Source organism: Neopsephotus bourkii, unplaced genomic scaffold, assembly GCF_033783945.1.
Source record: "Neopsephotus bourkii isolate Nb327-2 ecotype Australia unplaced genomic scaffold, CSIRO-AGI_Nbou_v1 NB_1132, whole genome shotgun sequence".
NCBI lineage: Eukaryota > Metazoa > Chordata > Aves > Psittaciformes > Psittacidae > Neopsephotus > Neopsephotus bourkii.
Window position 1 is genome coordinate 2,883,064 of NW_026901618.1, and position 8,098 is coordinate 2,891,161.

General features: G+C 38.2%; 1 long non-coding RNA gene across 1 annotated transcript; it reads left to right on the forward strand.

Annotated features, from left to right (window-relative positions):
- The first annotated feature begins 684 nt into the window (after positions 1 to 684).
- Positions 685 to 1,928, forward strand: LOC133217332 (uncharacterized). The gene is made up of 3 exons (XR_009726856.1): positions 685 to 785; positions 1,395 to 1,463; positions 1,543 to 1,928. It is a non-coding gene; the product is annotated as an uncharacterized LOC133217332 (long non-coding RNA).
- Positions 1,929 to 8,098: the final 6,170 nt, after the last annotated feature.

The following is an 8,098-nucleotide window of genomic DNA, read 5'->3' on the forward strand; positions in this document are numbered from 1 at the left end:
TAATTTTTGTGTTTTAGTTAATGAGGATTGTCCCCTAAGAACACATTTACAAATAGAAACAAATCAGCTAACTAATAATTTTGATATAATGTCACCCATGATACTGCTGAAGTTTTAGTGCGTGTTCTAAAATAGCAAATAATACATGTTCACCTCTGGTTTTCCATTCAATAAGCAAAGGGAGGTGTAAGCAGACATTATAGAAGTTAAAAAAATAAAAGAGAAAAGTAAGTGAGACAGGGAAAAGTAGAATTGAAGTAATTGAGAGAACTGAAGTATGAAGTAGAGGGCCGGTCAGGTGAGTAATGAGCTAGAGCCACAAAGACGTAGATGGGTGATTCGCAGCTATCAATGATGCTCAGAGTGCCTCCTACCCTGTCCCTGGGGAACTGTGCTGGGTGTCTTGTGTTCCTCACCCTTAAATTCTTAACAAGAAGGTATTCAGACAGTGATCCCATCTTCAGATCAGCTGCCACTGAGATCTGCACTGTGGCATCAGTTTTCCTGGCACAGTGATTTTAGAAATGTGAGCTCATACAACTACAGCTGAAGTCAGTGAGTGCTGCAGGTGCTCAGCTGACTCATCCCTATCCCTTTCCTTTTCCCTGCACCTGCCCCTCTGAGGTGCTCTCAGAGTTCAGTCAAGAGGTAAAGAGAACTGTGGAGCTCTAACCACATTGTGGCTTTTGTATCTCCTGCCTTGCTGCATTCCTGAGCCTGGAATGGGGTTTGCCCTCTGTGTGGCAGGGGGGTTATATTGTATCTGGGCATAGCGATATGGTCAGGTACTTGTTCTGTCCTCAGCATCCCTTTAGAGAGCTGAATTACTCATGTGGATAGAGTGGCAATATCTATTCTTTAAATATCTACATGGGGGAGTTTGATTTTATTATATAAGTAAACCATTATATTTAGACATTAAAAACATTTCTTTTTCTAATAGCAAAAGTGTTCCATGTAGGCTATGTTTATTCCTACAAAATGTGAAAGAGTTCAGTTTTATGTAAAAGTATTTGGTGGTCAGAATGGGCTTGTTTTGTCTTTTTTAACTGAAAGTAAATGAAGACTGCAAGAAAATTTAAAACCCCTGCATTATTAACCTTTATGCTAATAACCCTATGTATAATAATATTTTGTCCTGATTGTCTTTCAATTTTCAAAGGGCCTAGGTCAGACTATGCAGTCCTCATTACTGAACATGCGTAACATTGTCTTCTAAATTCCCTATAACTATTCAAATAGCAGCTCTAAATGACAAATTGCCTATCACTCCAAAGTCTTAAAACAAAAGGCACCATATTGCCACTTTAGGGACACATTTGTTGCCTGCTGTTGCTATTATATATGTCATTTCAGTCCTGCAGTTAGCTATAAACTACATCTTCTTTTTCCAGAGAGAAATAAGAGATGCCTGAAGGGAAGCAAGAATGGAAAACATCCTTAAAATGACTGATTTACAATTGGTAAGGAGATACAATATGAAAATTATAGCTTTCTTAGTGTGTCACAGCCCAAGCTTGTGCAATGCTCTTGCTTTACAAGCTGCTGGTGTGATGGCTTGGAGGACAGCATGGCATATGAGCAGCTATGTGATAGGCAGAGGCTCCAGCTTATAGTCCAAAGCCAGGAAAGAAGCAGCACTTGGCACCTGAGCTCATGGGAGGGACATGTCTGCTTCAGAGATTGCTCCATACAACACCCTCCACAACAAACAGTATGCTGCAACCTACCCTTCTGCAATACACCTGAGAAAGAAAATGGTAATGGAGGCCCAAAAACATAAATTGAGAGAAAGTAAAGGGCCCCTGTGATTCAAACCAGACAGACTGGTTCAGAAAGCAGGAAACCTTTTAGCATAAAATTGTACGCAAGTGCTAGTGAATACATGAAAGCCAAAGCATATTTTATGTGACTGTAAAAAGCAAACACACAGAGTGTTATTTTTAGGCTCCTAGGGTTTAGGAGCCTGATGTGAGTTAATCAGCTTTAGCTCCTGTGCAGCTTAATCTCTAACCTAGAGATGTTAAGGAGAATGTGTTGCTGCAGCAGTGTTACATTCTACTGTGTCCACCTTCACTTGGTCTGCAAGGTATAAGAGGAATAAGGGACTTTTGAGGTGTAGTAGATAACATGGTTGTTTTTTACCTTTTTATACCCTAGGCTGATAATGGTGCCTGGTGGTACTCTCACCTCTAGTAACGTGGAGATAGATGCCTTGAGTCTCCATCTGAGGCTGGTTCAGCCTATTTCATAATCTAGTATTTCACAAAAATCTTACTCCTTCCTACCAGCATACACACTTTGGGACTGTGTTGGACCAACACGTCTAATATCTACCAATCGGTAGATGAATTTAGTAAACCCCGTTTTGATACCTTTTGTATTTTTGTTCTCCACGTTTTACTGTACCATGGGATTCCATATTTACTTACATCTTTTGTGAAAAAGTATTTCAGCTTATTTTCTGTTCATTACTTGATAATTTTATTCCATGCCTGCTGGTTCTCATCTTGTCAGAAACAGAGGTGACTCATCTGCACTTTTGCTGTCCAGTCACTCAGGACTGCAAAACCTTTTCTATAACTTTCCCAGTCAGATTTAGGTTTAACTACTTTAAATAACATAGTATCACCTGCAACTTTGTTCATTCCAGATTTACACCATTTTCCAAATAAATTATGAATAGTATAGATCCTTAGGAACCTCCCATATGTTGATTTCTTCCACTGGGCTTCTGCAATTTATTCTTGGTCTTTGTTAAATATTAATATTTAACCCATGAGAGGAATGTTCCTCTTCTAATTTAGTAAACTCTTATACCCAAAATATATAAATATTTACTTTTTAAAAGATCTATCATATCTATAGGGAATTCTTGAAATATGGATCTAGTTGCACCAGTGTCCCCAAGAAGCAAATTTGGCTTATTATAGATACAACTGTGCTACTCCACAGAGCATTACTAATAAGTGACAAAGTGATTATCACTCTGGTGTTCACATTTCCACATCACATGCTGGTATTGTTGTTTAAAAGACTTTTTTGTGGACTTGTTTTGAATGATGATCCTTGATGCAGTAATCCAAGAATGTAAAGCTGGGTGACAATTCTGTTCATGTGTCTCCAGCTTTAATTTGTATTTAATAAGCTAGTTTTCATTACATTTTGTTAAATTTGGTTGACTTTTAAAAGCGCACCCACTGAGTTTTATGAATATGCAGATTGAATGTCTATTTGGTGTAGAATGAAACCCTCAATTACAATGAAAATAAAGATGGAGTTATAGTTTTAATAATCAATTAACACGTAAATATCCTGATTAGCACTCAAAATGAAGTGAGTAATTAAATATTTCTTTATATCAGGAATACAGGAACTGCTTTTCTTAGGGAGGTGGAGCCTCGAATCCAAAGGAGTACCTGAATGCACATCTGTAACTAGAGAGGGTAAATTAATTTGATCCAATATTTAGAATTGTTGCCATAATAAAAGATTGCAGGTTTGTGTCAAAATTCCTACTCGTATCAACGATCATTTAATCTGCACCAGGTAGTTGACTGGAAGTTGCGATTCAGTGTTTGTGACTGAAAACTGTTCATGAGCAGTTACATTGCTTGAGATAAATCTCTTCAATTGCCCCATGGGCAAAGTGGAAGTAACTGACAGGTACTATCTATAGATACTGTAAAAAGATGCTTGAAGCCATGTAAATGGAAGAGTCAAACAAAATGCCATTAGTCTGAGACGTAACTGTGATTTAACAAATAACTTGGAGGACAGGAAATCAAAATAGCTGAACAATTGTTCTGGCCTTATTGCTAATTGGCTGTGCGATCTTGGTCAGTGTCAGGTAGGAATTACACGTGAGTCCTTCCTAACTGTTAAACTGCACTGATTAATGTTCTATACTCTTCTTATCCTGTGTCTAAACCTATCACATGTTTTTGTGAAGTGCTTAAAAATGATTCAGTGTTGTCAGAAGTATGTTCATCATTTGACATTCTGAGCTAATTTATTTTCAGTACATTGTCAAAAGTAAATCTGCAGTATTTTCTCATATTTGTGTGCTGCTGAGAACATCAATTTACCTTGAGAACATCTGTTTACCTTGTTGTTTTCTCCCTAGGAAGATTGCCTTGTCAACAAATTTGAATGTTTTAGTCTTTTAATCTACATGGATTTTAAGGAAAACTCTTTTTATTGCTAGTTCATAGATTTTCGTTGCATTAAAAAAGGTTTTTTACATTGAAGTCATTGTCTTAATATGGTGAAAAAAAAAGCCATCATTCAGAAGTAGTGACTTAAAATGGATGAATTACTATTTGAATAAAAATAACACGAGATACTAATTCTGAACCTATGAAAACTTAAAACAGTAGTGCAAAAAGGCAGCAAATCTAAGACATCACGTCAATTCTTACAGTGTAGACAGAAATCAAAAATACAGCAAGAGATTTCAGAGTCCTGGAGGGAGCAGTAGTTTAAAGAGCAAAATCTACCCTCCAGCTGGGAGGGCAACAGTTTGGAAGCGGGAAGATGGAGTTACTATTTTGGAGGGCAACAGAAGGAAACAGTGAAGAAGCATTTCCTGTTGCTTCCTCTCATTTTAAAGAATTTGCAGCTGGCAAAGATGGTTTGCCTTGCCTGTATTCCAGAACCTTTGGTTTAACAAGTCCTTCCAGACCTTACACATTACAGCATGTCATTTAAATCATGCCAAACACACACGATTTAAATCCAAACAGGTCCCTAAGACCTTTCTTGCTCCTCACCAGGACTTCGTTATCTTTGCTCCAAATACAACAACGTATGAAACGCTTATATTTAGAAAAGATCAGATTAGAAAACATTATGGGTGCACAGTGTCTATTCCCAGAAAGTAAATAACAGACTTAGTCATTCAAGCATTTGGATCACTGCAAGAAAAACCTCACAGATCTGAAGGTATCCTCAAAGGTCTAACTTACGGTTCCTTTTTCCCCCCCGTCAGCACTTAGCAAGAATCATATTTTCCAAAGCCTCCTAACCTGCCCATGGCCCTCTCTTTTACTGAAAGCTCTTACCAGTATGCAGGACAAATGCAAGCAGACAGGGACACCCTTAATTCTTGTAGCTGCACTTCCAATTTCACAGATGCTGACATCCTGAAAACTCTGCCCCACTTCTAACCCAGAAGTCTCTAACCACAGGCAGTTCACCCTACTTTACAATGAAAGCTTCAGTCCCAAAGTTTAAGGACACCCTAAGCATTGTAAAAAATGGGTACCAAATGGAAATGTGTTTTACAAATTTCAGTGATCACTACCAGCCTGCAGGGATAATTGAATCTGATCTATGGACATGAGGTACCAATAGAAGGATCATTCTAAAGAACTTTCCACTTTTTCCTTTAATGTGATTGAGAGAAAACCCATAGTGCCCAGGTTTTTTGTCATTCTGATTGCTATGGATCAAAAAATGCTTCAAAATGCTATAGAGAAGGGAAAAACTAGAGATCTCTGTCTTTTAGAATGTGCAGAAAGAGAACAAAAAAGAAAGAGGCAAAATCCTAATAGTTAAGAGTTCCGAGTTTCAGTTTTAAATACTTTCCTGTGGAAATTTTTCAGTGTTGAAAGCAAACACACATTCCAAGAGGCTGCAAATGTAAAAGTTTAAGTGGGGCCATGGCAATTCTAAATAAACATGGGTTAGACGAAATGATAGTTCTTTAATATACACATGGTGCAGTAAACAGTGATTTTTTTGTGCTATTGTGAAATTGAGTCTAAATTCTGCTTTTAATGAAGTCACTGAGTGTCATTATATAACAAATATATGCTCCAGTCTCTAGACCCTGGAACACAGAGTGGGCAAAACCAGTTTATCAGAAACACTCTGCTCTAGATCAGCCTGCACATCTTAGTTTCAGCAGCATCAAATACGTATAGCAGGTGCCATCTTCTGGCAATGCAATTTTTGTAAATTATCATTAATCTTACACAGTTTATAGGCATTAAACAGTGAGGAACTCATTTTTTATATATACTTTTGAATGATGCTTAATGTGGGAGAAAAAGGTCCTTGAAGTTTAATTCATTAACAGTTCAGAGGGATTAGCTAACTGTTCTGCTTTTCACTTGACAGTTCCTAAAAGCCTTCTAGTAAAAAACTGTATGTTAAAAGTTTAGCACATAAGTACATACTTAAAATGGCTTAGAATTCTTGAAATGACAAAGTTTGCAGATAGGGATTAATTCTTTTCTTACAATACAACAATACAGTTGGAGAAAGAGAAAAAGTTTTGGGACTCAAAAGAAGGTTTGTAGGTTTGCAAACTTGTCTTCAAATTCTTTTGTAATTATACACAGAAGAAGCAGGAGTTATAAAGTGTGATGATTTTCAGGAAACACATGACTCGACTAGCACAGAAATGTAGTACAGAAAGATGAAAAAATGGCACAGAATGGAAGTGTATAAATCGTAAACCAGTTTTATTTGGTTTGGATGTATTTAGAATGTTTAGTTGCATTTCATGAGCAATTACTGAAATTCAGTAGCATTCCTAAGTGGCAAACAAGTATGGGTAGGCCACACAACAAGTTTATGGAAATGAAGTCTGCAGCTTCTGACATGCAATGATCCATTTTATTAGATCAACAGATTGCTTGTTTCTCAGCAAAGCACCTTCATGAGACCTGTAGCACTGCTGCTTTCACAAAGATGAAGGAAAACGCTGGTTACGATTCTTCCGGCTAACTGCAATTCGTATTCATTTTGTCTTTCCAAGTCCTATTAGACTTAGTGGTGTTAAAGTAAGGAACAAAGAGCACGCATCTCTCTGCTCTGTATCTCTCTGTTCGTGTAATCCTGTGTTGTATGATTTCTAATACAGCCAAATTCAGACAAGACACCAAACCAGAAAGATTAAGGAGGTCAGAAACAAGCTGCAAACTGATCTGAAGATGTCAGGCCCACTGGGGCTTCAGAAAAAGAAGGAACTGGTAGCAAAAGAAGCTGACACTGTGCACCAAATCAACATTACTACCATGTGGACAAGGTGAAAACTAAAAGGTACATGTATTTTAAGCAAATTAATTTAATTTTGCTGGAGCTTCTCTGGTGTATTTAATGCGTTGCTATAATTTCTTCTGTGAAAGGATAAAAGAGCAGGGGAACCAAAAAAATTGATGCTGAAAGAGGATCCCACATCATTTGCAGCCCCCTCCAAGTCCATACCCTAGAAAAGGAACTTTTTGCTGTGGTAAACCATGGAAGTTGCACTCAAATATTAAAGCAGTAGTGGTTAAAGGTCACCTTCAGCTGGACCCTGGAGTGGGGGGCATTTCTGGATAAGAAGCTGTCAGCTCTGACAGGTGGGCAGTCCTACTCATACATGTGCTCTGTTACAGGACACACAAAGCCCTGGTGAACCATAGTAGGACTAGGGTGGGCTTCTTCTTCAGAGAACAGTGGTAGTAATTGCAGCTGGCCCAAATTGTGACATGAAAATCCTGAGGGGCTTCAGAGAGACCCAGCCATTGGGAGCATCCCTGGGAGATGGGAGAAGTTTTAACAGCTGTACCTTGATTACACCTTCACGGTTACAGCCTTAGTCAATGGCAGTTGGCCTCACATAGATGGCTGACCATAAAACAAACCCTGTATGAGGCTGCGTTGATGACAGTTTTGTTCTTAAGAAAACTTAACACAAAAGAGTCTGTGACACACTGTAGTAGACCACTGTCTTTATGCAGAGTAAATATATCTGTGAGGAAATCAACGTGACACACATACTTCTACATCCACGTAATGCTATGCATTCACGTTTACTGCAAGCAGAAACCTGTGCCTCAGCTGCTGCAGCTGGAGCTGTTTATATTACATTTAAGTAATAAAGCCAATAAAGTGCCATTTACCAAAATTATACCTTTTGCAACAGTTTTAGACATTCTCAAATGTCTGGAGCTGCTTTATGTAGGGCTTTCTTCTGCTAGATTTTTATGTAATTCTGCTCAGATATTTTTTGGCAATGTTTTACTGATGCAGCTGTATATGGAACACAGCCCCAGTTGGCGGCTGCTTTTGCCATTGTTGCCTATCTGGGAGCTGAGAGCTGGCC